The sequence below is a fragment of the Gopherus flavomarginatus genome, chromosome 3 (assembly GCF_025201925.1).
Source record: "Gopherus flavomarginatus isolate rGopFla2 chromosome 3, rGopFla2.mat.asm, whole genome shotgun sequence".
NCBI lineage: Eukaryota > Metazoa > Chordata > Testudines > Testudinidae > Gopherus > Gopherus flavomarginatus.
In genome coordinates this window covers 136,097,545-136,109,892 of record NC_066619.1, presented here as the reverse complement: position 1 = coordinate 136,109,892, position 12,348 = coordinate 136,097,545, and the positions used below count along the sequence as shown (strand labels likewise).

The 12,348-nt window shown below is 44.4% G+C and overlaps 1 long non-coding RNA gene across 1 annotated transcript in view; it reads right to left on the bottom strand.

Moving 5' to 3' along the window:
- Positions 1 to 12,348, bottom strand: part of LOC127048498 (uncharacterized) — a 288,020-nt gene that overhangs the window by 39,224 nt on the left and 236,448 nt on the right. The window lies entirely within an intron of this gene.

Below are 12,348 nucleotides of genomic sequence, written 5' to 3'. Positions count from 1 at the left end.
TTTATTCAAAGTAGAATAGCTTCAGTAGGAGAGATTGAGGGGGCCCCACCCTAAAGTAGCCAGTGGCCTGGAATGGGAGACCCAAGTTTAAGTCTCTGCTCCAAATTAGACAGAAGAGATTTGAGACCAGGTCCCCCGTGTTATGGGTGAGTGCCTGAACCAGTGAGCTACTGGCTCTTCTATGCACACAGCTGGGCACTCCAATCTGCTGGCTGGTTGCTGCCCTTGGGGTGGACCAGGCCTGGCAGGGAGGCTCTGAGAACACTTGGCAGGGGACTGCTGAGTTTGAGAATCCCAGGGGGGGTCCAGGCGTGAGCTAGGGGGCTGAGCTGCTCAGCGGCTTTAGGGTTTAGAGGTAGTTTTGGATGGGCCCACCCGCGGAGATTTAGGTGCCTAAGGAGTTGAGGTTAGCTGGCAGCTGAGCAGGGATTTTGAGGATCTGTGGCACTTAAAATGTCTGTTAGGCACCTGAGTCTCTTTGTGGCTCTAGCTGTTACCCCAGAGGGCTCAGAATGGGACTCTCTCTCATTGGCCAAATTTTCCAGAGGATAAGGTTTGTGCCTCTGCTTGCTGCACCTGCAAAGACAGCCTGTGGACGTGTCCGTGTGAGGTGTGTGTGTGTGTGTGGGAGCAATGGGTAATTGCCTACATCAGCGCTGGACCCATTTGAGCATCCAATTCCCCCCGTGTCACACTCATCACAAACAAACGTACGTGAATTGGGAGCAGCAATTCATCTGCTTCCTCCCTTGCCATATTTCTGTTCACCATAAAAGTTTATTCAAGGTGGTTTCTTTTGTCCTCCCCCTTCCTAATTGAAATACATTAATGGAAATAAATGCTCAAAGGTCAGGAGACTTAGGGCTAATACTGAATGGGAAACATGTTCTGATGCGAAGAACCGAGCACTTCCTCTCCTTCCTTTCCAAAAGGAGATTACATTTTTCAATGGGAATATTATTCCTACTAAAATATTTATTCATTCTGGATAAGGATTAGCCTCTGCTATTGGCTCTCACTCTATCATGGGTGCAGTTTAGCTATACTCCATACTCCTAGCCCCTCTCTGATAGCCACTATTTCTGTAAAAAACCCTGTTAACTGGAAGTGGTTATAACTGATCACTGGTATAAAAACTTGTTCATTTCTTGTATATATTTTAATACAAATGATATAAACAAGACACTGTATATTTTATACACACCATATTATATGCAACTAATGTTAATGGACTGCTAAGGATGAGATCGTAATTCAATAAAAATTAGGAAATTCAAGCTGGATCTAAATAGATAGGTCAAATTTATCCTAAAGATAAACATTCCCCTGATGGTTGCCTACATCATAAAATCTCATTATTCAAAAATTGCCCAGGGGAATAATGTCAAATAATAAGAAACCATATGTAATCAAAATTAGAAATCTGCTACTTAATCCAGCAAAGAGATCTACAGCATAAGCCAAGTTTGAGAAAATCACTTCAGTATTTTTAAATTTGTGTGTGCTAGGATCCCAGGGGTGCAGCCTGGGACTGTGGGACCACTGTGCCCCCTTAACTCTCCAGCCTGGGCTGTCTCCCACAATGCTTTGCAACATTTGACAACCAGCAAACCCTTCCAGGTGCTGTTACCACTCAGCACAACCACATGTGGAGCCCCACACACCCAGCTAGATTGCATGAATGCTCCCAGAGGCACTCAGAAATCATACAGAGTAAGGCACTAGCCACATTCCCTCAGCTCCCAGCCTTGTATCTCAGGAGTATACTGTCTTGCACTGCTCAAAATAAACATTGCAAATTTATTAATTGGGTCACCACTTCATCAACTGAAAGTGGATATACACCAGCCTTTGCAAATCTGAGCAGATTTGCCCCTTACTTCAGGCAAACTCACTGGTAAAGATAAACAGTAAAAGAAGTTTATTGACTACAAAAGATTGACTTTTTGCCTATCACTTAAAATCTGAGTGGTTACCAACAGAAAATAAAATATAAGTCCATAGTCTAAACTCTCAACTTTGTTGAGACTGGGCAACATCTAGATTAAGCAGTTTTTCTCACCCCACTGGATACTGCTGTTCATAGTACACAGGTTTCACCCTGGAAACCTGGGCCAGTCTCCTCTGTTGGAGTCTTTTAAGTCTTCTCAGTGTCCTTGTTGCTTGCAGCACAGGTGGGGGCAGGAAAAAGGTGAAGTGTGGGCCCCGTGTCCTGTTTTAAACCCTCAGTCCATGTGTTGGAGAACACAAGTCCAGTCCATGTGTTGGAGAACACAAGTCCATGGCTCAGTCCCCAGGCAAGGTTGAGCAGTTCCTCTGCTGTGGCCTCACACAGGTGAGTCACTGAATTGTAGCTCCCTTGCTGGACAATGGCTATGGATGGTTGTTTGACATCCCACCCGGGTGTTGGTCATTTTCCTTGCTGTTGTCTCTGGGGAGCTAATATCTGTCTGATTCCCCAATTTACAGCATGTTTTAGTGACAACCATACAACACAATCTCCTAACTTCATAGGCACTAAAGATATACATATTTAGACAGAACAGTGACTTTCAGCCGATCATAACCTTTTCCCTCACATGGCCTGCTTTATATGCCATATCACAATTATATACAGATGAGGAATAAGGGGATTACAAGATTCCCCCCGAGGTATAGTATGTCACATTATGAACTTCTGAAGTTAAACAGCTTGGATGTGACAGGCTGGCATTTGAGACGAGTTCAACTTTTCGATGATTTCCAAAATGAGACAATCTATTTGAGCTGTCCCAGCGATTCAGACAACCCAACACTCTGAATGTCACTAGCTTAAAAATCAATCCAAAAAAAGCTTTACCTTACTGATTTTAAACATCTGTAACATTTAAACCACCGAACAAACTTCCTGCAAACTTGCATTGCTGTAGACCTTGACAACACTTAAAACTCAAACCGAGGCTGAAGACTACGAACTGTACAGGAACTTACTCTATGAAAAGCTGAATAAGAAATTCTGATTTTTATTATATACTGTATTAACTGAAATAATAATACATATCAAGAAAGACCATATTTTAAGACATAAATAAAATGAGAATTCAGATTGTGTGTCCAACATTAATGCTGCATTTCCTGACTGCTGAGCCCTTGATTTTTCAGTTTTACATGGCTGATAGAAATACCATGAGTAGTATCCCTTCCCCAGATGCTGCAGGGGAACTTCCTCTACAGCTCCTGAAGCTTGCAGAAGCTGGAGCTGCTGAAGGAGAAGTGACTTGTGAGAGAGGTCCCTGAAAAGGGATGGGGTAGTGGCGGTGGCAAGGGGGCATAGACAGAAGTTGAATGGCATAAACTCAATCTCACAGTGCCTAAGACCCATTTGTCTGTGGTTATTGTTTCCCAAGCACTGTAGAAGTGAGACTCCCTGTCCTCCAATGAGAGAGAGAGATGGTGAGGAGTTCACAACGGAAATGCTGCTCTTGATATGCAAGTCAAAAGGGTGCTTGCTCGAAGCTGGTGGAGGACAGGCTGGCTGGTTAAAACTGGACCCAGAAGGCTGTAACTTGTGTCCTTTCCTGGAGTCATCTTGCTGCCTAGCATGGTAGGACAACTACCGGCACCATCACTGCAAGCAGTATTGCTGCTGTCGTTGCAGACTTCCATCATGACGTCTCTTTACGGTTGGGTTATAACCCCCCAATGAATGCAAAGGAGCACAGGAGTCCTTGAAAGAATGTGGTGTCTTGTCAGCTCTCAAAAATTCAAGACCAACCATTGAAAACTCTATGGCCCTCAGGGAGTTCTGCAACCACAAAGCCCTTCTCGTAATTACAGTTGAGGCCATGTCTGCCACATCCAGTGCTGACTGCAACAATGTCTTTGTTCCAAGATGACCTTCTGCAATTAACCCCTTAAATTTTACCCTGGAGTCAGGCAGCAGGGTGGGTTGGATGAGGGGCGAGGGCAGTCAGGGAGCAGGGTGGGTTAGATACACAGGCGCTGAGATGGGCCGTGGCGCTCTCACCTCCCCCATCCCCAGTGTCCCTGCATGCAGCAGAGTCTCGCAGGGCAGCTCAGCACGCTGCCTCCCTCCCGCCTCCCAGCGTTGACCCAGTTCCCAGCCCATTGGCCAGGAACCCCGGCCAATGGGAATTGTGGAGGCGGTGCCAGAGCTGCCTGGCTGCACCTCCCCAGCAGGGAGCGGGAGGGAGCTGCAGGCAGAGAGAGTCACTGTCAGACACATTGGGGGGGGGGCATTGTGGGGCCAGCCAAACAGATGGAGCCAGGGCAGGAGAAAGGACCAGTGATGGGCATCCCGGGGCTGGCATAATACACAGTACAGAGGGGACTGCCGGGGGGGTAATAGCAACCGTCCCTTCCCCCCCCACCAGACTCGGGCTGCAGCTGGCTCTGTCCATCACACCCCCACACCCCACAGAGACCACACAACCCTCAGTCCCCCTGGAAGATCCCCACCAGCCCCTGTGCCCCCATCACCCCTCTCCAGAGAGCCCCCCCATTTGTGCCTCCAGAGGCAGCTCCCCTCTCCCCTTGCTCCCGAGCTCCTCACACTCGTCCCCTTTGCCTTCCCCCTCCCACCCCGAGCTCATTGACCGGGAGGCTCCCAGACTCTTTGCCACAAGGCCAATGGGAGCTGCACGTGAGGCAGGCGCCTGCTTGCAGATGCAGACTTGCCTGGCCGGGCCTCCCCAGCATGGGGAGGGGGAGTCAGAGGTGAGCAAGCCCCGGTCACCATGATCACAGGCCCAGCATTTCCCTGGACATTTAATTTCACTGAGGCGAGTAATTTAATCTACGCTTCCTTTCCAGACAGCTTGTGGCTTTTCCTGTAGGAAATCTTACACGTCCTTGGCCAAGCAGCCCAGTTATAGTTTTTCACCTGAGAAGTATATTTTCTGGTTGTTCAGAAGCTCATTTATTTTGTTAACTCAGTCAGTTTCATAGGGAATTTTAAGTCACTTGAATTGTAACTGTTGTTTTTTTTTCCATTGGTCCAAAACCACATGGAAGATGTGCAGATTTTTATTTCTGTGGGCCCAAACCATGTAGAAATGTAAATGTCAGAGCTAGAAAAGCTCTGCAAGGCTAAGGGTCCCTCAGGAAATTGTCCTCAAGTCATTCATTCTTCTGGGCATTCCATTCTATTGTTCCCTCCTACGGTGATAAAGATCAGTGTCTCCACCCACAGGGGAGCTGCAGAAAACTGGGCCAAGCCTGCAGCCGCACTGCCTGTGCCCTTGTTCGCTGTCTGCTCCATCTATCAACCCCTCTGGTCTCCCTGGGATTCCCCCTCCTATTACTCCCTCTGCATCTTCTTTCTCTGGAGCTTCTCATGAAGTAAAGTTATCATTACAGGTTCTTATCTCCGTAATACATTTAATTTTGATGTATTTATTAATGTTAATTAATGCACTATGGTAGTCCTCCTTCAGCCCTCTATATAAATTGATCCTCTTCTTTCCATATGTTTTGCTCATAGGGTTTTCTGCAGCCCTAGGGCAGCCAGCAATAACCCCTGGGCCTTTGCGACGGGGTGAAGGAAGGAGACCATGAGATCCATATTTATGACATTTGCAAGAAGTGTTATCATTACTCAGGGTACCAAATGTGTCTTGTCAAATCCCAAAGGAAGCTCATTTTCATTTTTCATATAATAATTTCATGTACAGTATACACACACTTTTCATTAATTCTATGAGTTGATTTATTATTATTAATTATTATTATTAACTAGGTTACTGGGTTTTTTTCAGTGTGGAAAATTGTGTGCTATTTTACAGGTTGAATGACATAATACCCCCTACCTCCCCCAATGTCCATCACTAAGTCTGATAACTTTGTCAAATGTCCATCATGCAACATGGTGGTGCCTAGCCCTGTCCCATTCTTCGGAGGGACAAGGAGTCTAGAGCAGCCTGGAGGGTTAGCGGGGGGCTGGCACTGGCAGCAGCGAGTGACCTGGCCCCAGCCCGCTCTGCTCCACCCAGGGGGCGGAGGTTTGGGGGAAGGGATGCAGTGGGAGGGGGAGAGGTGGGGTTGGGTGTGCAGGGGCCAGGTTGCTCGCTGGTGCCAGGCCCCTCAGTAAGCCCCCATGCTGCCCTGGACCCTATGTCCCCCAAAGCACAAGGCCCCCCCGAAAGCACGGGGTCCAGGGCAGTTGCCCCAATCCATCCTATGGATGGGACAGCTCTGCTTGGGCACCACCAAAAATTATACAAACCTGCTGCTCCTGGTTGGATAGGGGGTGGGGTTCTGGGGTGGTGGTGAGGGGTGGAGGTCTCTGGAGGGGGCTGTCAGGGAGCAGGGGTGTTGGCTAGACATGGGAGTCCCAGGGGTCTGTCAGGGGGTGGGGGGGGTAGATAGGGGGCAGGCCTTGCCTACTCAGCCCTTCATATAATTTTGCAGCCCCGATGTGCCCTCAGGCCAAAAAGTTTGCCCACCCTACTCTAATGTCTCAAAAAAACGTGGCTTTGTGTTTTAATTTAGCCGCATGATACACTCTCTATAGAAAGCCCGCATTTGCTCGCAGCATGAGTCCCCACTACTGCGGCGCCGCATTATCGTTGGTCCTCCCCACCAATTTCCACTACTATTCTAGAAAATTCTTTGACCTATATAAGTGGCCGCGTCAGGTGTGTCCAGCGCAGTGTCTACAGTGTTTGTTATCTTTGTTGCGTGTACTCTACTGAAATAGCATAACAAGCCGCCCATGGCTTTACTTTTTACTCAATCATCTCATATCCCCTTTTAATTTTAGAATATGGGTCGGTTTGAGTTAAGAAAAGGAGCAGACAAACTGAATTATAATGTATGTGTTGACAGTAGTGCAAATACCTCGGACTCCTCGGTTAAGAACTCACATGAAGATAATCCTGCCACCAGTTCCAGTGCGTGCAATAAACTGAGTAATGGCCAACAGAAACAGACTTTGTCTGTTAGTTCAGGTCACTGTAGTTCCTATTCAAAGCCATCAAACATGCCATCTGATGACCCAGTCTGTGATATTCCAAAAAATAGATTAGAACCTCGGTCTCGATTATCTAGAGGTCCTTATCAGCCTAGATTGAGCATGAAGTAAAATAGGGAATAAACAAAGCAGTTTTCAGTCCGATTGGTATGAAAAGCATAGGTGGTTAGAATACAGCCCATCAGAGGATGCAGCATTTTGCTTTTACTGCTGTTTCTTCTCGTCTAATGATTCAGCAAACAAAGGTCACATGGATCCAGCATTTATTGATAAGGGATTCACAAACTGGCATCGGGCTAACAAACGTTTTTAAAACTACGAACTGTCAAAAATCTCACGTGTTGAGCTGTTCTTCATGGTGAAGTTTTTATGACGGGAAACCTATTGATGTATTGTTGGATGAGGGCAAGCAGGCTTATCTGTCTAAACAAGAATGGTGTCATAACCGAAGTGTAATGGAGCGACTGATTGACATTGTTCTGTGTTTGACGAAAGGTGGGAGACCATTCAGGGGTCACAATGAAAAAGTTGACACTTTTGAGGAAGGTTTATTTCTAAATCTTGTCAATATGCTCCAAAAATATGATCCCATAATGGCAAAGCATGTGCAACAATCTCCTCAAAAAGCTACCTGAGTAATCACATCCAAAATGATTTAATTGTGGCCTTGCACAACGTTGTGCAACAAAAGATTGTGTCTTCACTAAATGGAAAAAGTGGTCTCAATAATTGCTGCCGACACTACTGACTATGGACACCATGAACAGATGTCCGTTGTGGTGCGGTATTTTGACAATGAAAAACATAGTCAAGTTGAACATTTTGTGTCTGTTCAGAGACTACTGACAGTTGATGCACAGTCTATTTTTGACCAGTTAAATGATGTCCCTGGCATTCTTAAAATTGACTGGTCATCAGTGATGTCTGTCTGTTTTGATGGCGCATTTACTATGTCTGGATGTACTGCGAGAGTTCAAATGACATGTAAAGAAAGAAACAATGAAATACTCTGTGCACACTGCTATGCGCATTGTTTGACCTTCATCCTAGTAGATGCATGCACTTCAAGTAAACAAAACAGAACTGTCTGATTTTTTTGGTGCTATTCAGACTCTTTATGCCTTCATGGAGGGGAGTCCTGTGTGACAGGCAGTAATGGAGAAGATTTCACAAGAAGTAGGATCTCAGTTGAAGATTTTGAAGTCACTGTCAAACACAAAATGGGCATGCAGAGCAGAAGCAGTGGCTGCTATAAAACAAAACTACTCCATCATTTTACAAGCTTTACAAGAGATTATCGAAACCACTCACCTTGGTGATGCTAAAATAAAAGCCAGGGGCCTTATCCATGAACTAAATTCATTCAAGTTCATCTTTGCCCTTCACATGATGCACCGTATTCTCCAGATGGTGGTAAAAGTGAGTAAGGCTCTTCAAGCTCCAGATCTCAACTTACTTACTGCAATGACAGGGGTGAAAAGCTTGCGTAACTCTTTGACTGCGATGAGAAGTGGCCCAGAATATTTTCAATCTATTTTTAATGACAGTGTGAAAATGTCTGTAGAGAATGATATATCCATTTCCCCAGTTAAGAAGAGAAAAACATCCACTCGTATTGATGATGCGTTTGAGTCCCAGAATCACTTTGAAACAAAAAAGGAGCAGGAGAGAATAACTTCATTGTACCCACTCCTAGACTCAATGATTACCGGCATTGACCAGCGATTTGAACAGGAGACTTGTAAAGTTGTGACTGCAATGGGAAAACTGCTGAGCTTAGACACTGGCAGGGATGATATGAGAATCATTGCCAACAAATTTAAAGTGTCCTTGGATGAGTTGGAAGCTGAAGTCAGATTGCTTCACACTTATGACAGATCTGTTCCTAAAGGCAGCACTATGAACACCACCAGAGAGTGGCTTGATTGGCTAAAGGAATCGGCTTGGTCTTCCATGTTCCAGGCCTTTTACAAATCTATTCAATGCTTTCCAGTCTTACCCGTTACAAGCTGTTCATGTGAAAGAGCCTTTCGAAACTAGCACATGTGAAAAACAAACTAAGTACAATGTCCCAACAGCACCTCAACTCACTCATGATTTTGTACATTGAACAAGAATTGGCTTTGTCAGTTATTTACAATGATGTGATTGAGGAATTTAAGTCCATAACACCTGGTGAGCGACGTCTCATTCTCTAGGATAGGAAGATGAAGAAACCTTAATCTGTTTTGGTCAGTTTGGCTCAGCTCATTATCTGGTTAAAGATAAAGATCATGAAAATTGACTATATCTGTGTATACGCCTGGTTATCAATTAGAGCAAAAATTTGGTATTGTGTGTTTCATTTTTTAAGTTTATATTTTTTAAGTAAAGTTTAGTTGTTAATTTTAAAAAAATAATTTTTTAGTTAAGTTTTAGTTTCTTTAGTTTGTTTGATGAATAAAAATAATGTCTTTTACGGTTGAGTATTCAATAAATGTTTGCCTTTAAAAAAAATTCCCAGGGTGCACACTCTAATGAAATGTGCTGCGCACTCCTATGATTAGATTGCTTTTGGCATTCATGAAACAGCTGAACATGGTGGAACATCGTTTTTGGGCTCGGGAAACTAGCATTGAGCGGTGAGATTGCATCGTTCTGCACGTTTAGGGTGACGAGCAGTGGCTGCAGAACTTTCGGATGCGGAAAGTCACCTTCCTGGAACTATGTGCTGAGCTCACCCCAGACTTGCAGTGCAAGGACACCAAAATGAGTGCTGCCCTCTTGAGGGCGAAGGACATGGTGATCTCAGTGTGGAAGCTGGCAACTCCAGACTGCTACCAGCTGGTCACGAATCAGTTTGCAGTCAGGAAGTCACCCGCTGGGCCTGCGTTAAGGCAAGTGTGCAGGGCCATTAATTGCATCCTGCTGCGAAAGACTGTGACTCTCGGCAATGTGAGTGAAATTGTGGATGGATTTGCAAAAATGGATTTGTCTAACTGTGGAGGGGTGATAGATGGCACATGTATTCGAATTTTGACACTGGACTATCTACCAATGGAGTACATCAATCAGAAGAGGTACTTTTCCATGGTTTTGCAGGTGTTTGTGGATCACCGTGGATATTTCACTGACATCAATGCAGGGTGGTCCAGAAAAGTGCATGACGCATGAATCTGTAGGAACACTGGCCTTTACAGAAAGCTGCAAGCAGGGACTTTCTTTCCAGACCAGAAGATCACCATAGGTAATGTTGAAATTCCCATAGTGATCCTGGGAGACCTGGTGTACCCCTTAATGCCATGGCTCATGAAGCTGGACACGGGAAACCCAGCTAGCAGTAAAGAGCAGTTCAACAATAGGCTGAGTAGGTGCAGGATGACCACGGAATGTGCATGTGGCAGATTAAAGGTGCGCTGGCGATGCCTTTATGGCAGATTAGGCCTCAATGAGGAAAATACTCCCATGGTCATAGCCATGTGTTGCACATTGCATAATATTTTAAGTGCAATCTCAACATAACCCTTAATTATGGAAGCACTGTTGTCCCTCATATACTTCAGGAAAACCTAATACATTATAAATTTTAGCATAATTCACCAGGGAGAAAATAATGGCTCCACTGCATTGTCACTGGCAAAACACCCATTGACTTCAGTGGAACAAAGAGTTCATCTGTCATCTTTAATTAAAGCTCTAACGAGCATTTATTCTTTGCTAATTTCAATTTAGTGTGAATTTCATTTTATTTTTTTCCTGCAGATTGTTTACTTTTCCACTTCAGCTTAATGTTTCCCTGTCAAGTTTGTTCTCCAAAGAAATGAAACTGGTTTATTTAGAAAAAACAAAAACCCACCCACCAGCAATCTGAGTGAGAGAAGCAACTCAAATTACAAGAATTGCATCAAAGAACTATTTCCCCCTACTATATTTAGGGTTAGTTTTCAAGAAAGACTCCTGCAAACTTTTAATCGTTGAAGCCACCAAAAGGCTTTTCCAAAATCAGATAGGGCCAGTTTAAATAAGTAAATAAATAAAAAGCTTATGAGAAATATTTCAAGAAGAAAGTTCCACAGCAGCAATCTCAACATACCCCTGAGAGTTTCATCAATGTACAATTTAAAAAATAATTCAGAGACTCAGAGAAAGGGAAAAAGCCAGTTCCCTCTTTCCCACCAGGTGCAGATAAAGCCAAATTTCAGAAGCATATTGATTACAAGTAGGACTGTATAGAGATGAAGCTTTCCCTCAAACAGACAAGACTAACTGTGATTGGTCCCGTGACCTCATCTTCATTGGCAAGGCATGGGGCATAAATAGGCTCAGGCTCAGAATAAGCCACACTGGTTTTGGGAAGTGGTTAGGAAAAAGAACTGCTAAGTTACAGAAACTTTTGAATGTAATAAATTTAATCAAAGTTTGATAGCAAAATGCGATTTCCCTTTTGCCACTCTCCCACTTTCACCCCACTTGCCTTTTGTGATAAATGAAGTGTGTGGTGGGGTAGCTCCCTTTGATGGACACCCAGCTAGCAAGTTAGCTGTAAAATCCCCCCTTAGTAGCTGTTCTCTACTTGCTTTACCTGTAAATGGTTAAAAAGTCCCCCAGGTTAAAAAAAAGAAAAAGTGGGTACTTGACCTAAAGAGCCAATGTAAAGGCTAGAACTTTTAAAATTGGGAAAGAAACTTTCCTTTTGTCTGTTGCCCTCTCTTGGCTGAAGAGACAGGCAGCAGGAATGCTGTGTGAAGTTTGAACCAGATATAAAAACCATCAGATCATATCTAGAACTTCTTTTAACAACCCAACCATGTAAGTAAATTCGGAATGTTTAGGACGACATGATTAGGTTTATTTCTGTTTATTTTGCAAGGCTTGTGAACTCCTCTGTGCTAGCCCCAGATGCTTTTGTTTGCTTGTAACCTTTAAGCTGAACTCCCAAGAAACTATTTGGGGTGCTTAATTTATGGAATTGCTCTTTTAAAATCTAGCAAAAGCTAAAAAGTTCCAGATGTATTTTCTTCCTTTTTTAGTAAAATTTACCTTTTGTAAGAACAGGATGGGATTTTTTGGTGTCCTAAGAAGTTTGTGCATCTTGTTTGATTACCTGGTAGCAACAGCTAATTTCCTTTGTTTTCTTTCTCAGCTCTTCCCCGGAGGGGGGGTGAAAGGGCTTGAGGGTACCTCACAAGGAGAAATTCCCAAGTGCGCCTTCCTGGGTACAAGGGGGGTTTTGCGTTTGGGTGGTAGCAGTGTTTACCAAGCCAAGGTCAGAGAAAAGCTGTAACCTTGGGAGTTTAATACAAGCCTGGAGTGGCAAGTATTAATATTTAAAAACCTTGCGGGCCCCCATCTTCTGCACTCGAAGTGACAGAGTGGGGATTCAGCCTTGATACCTTTAT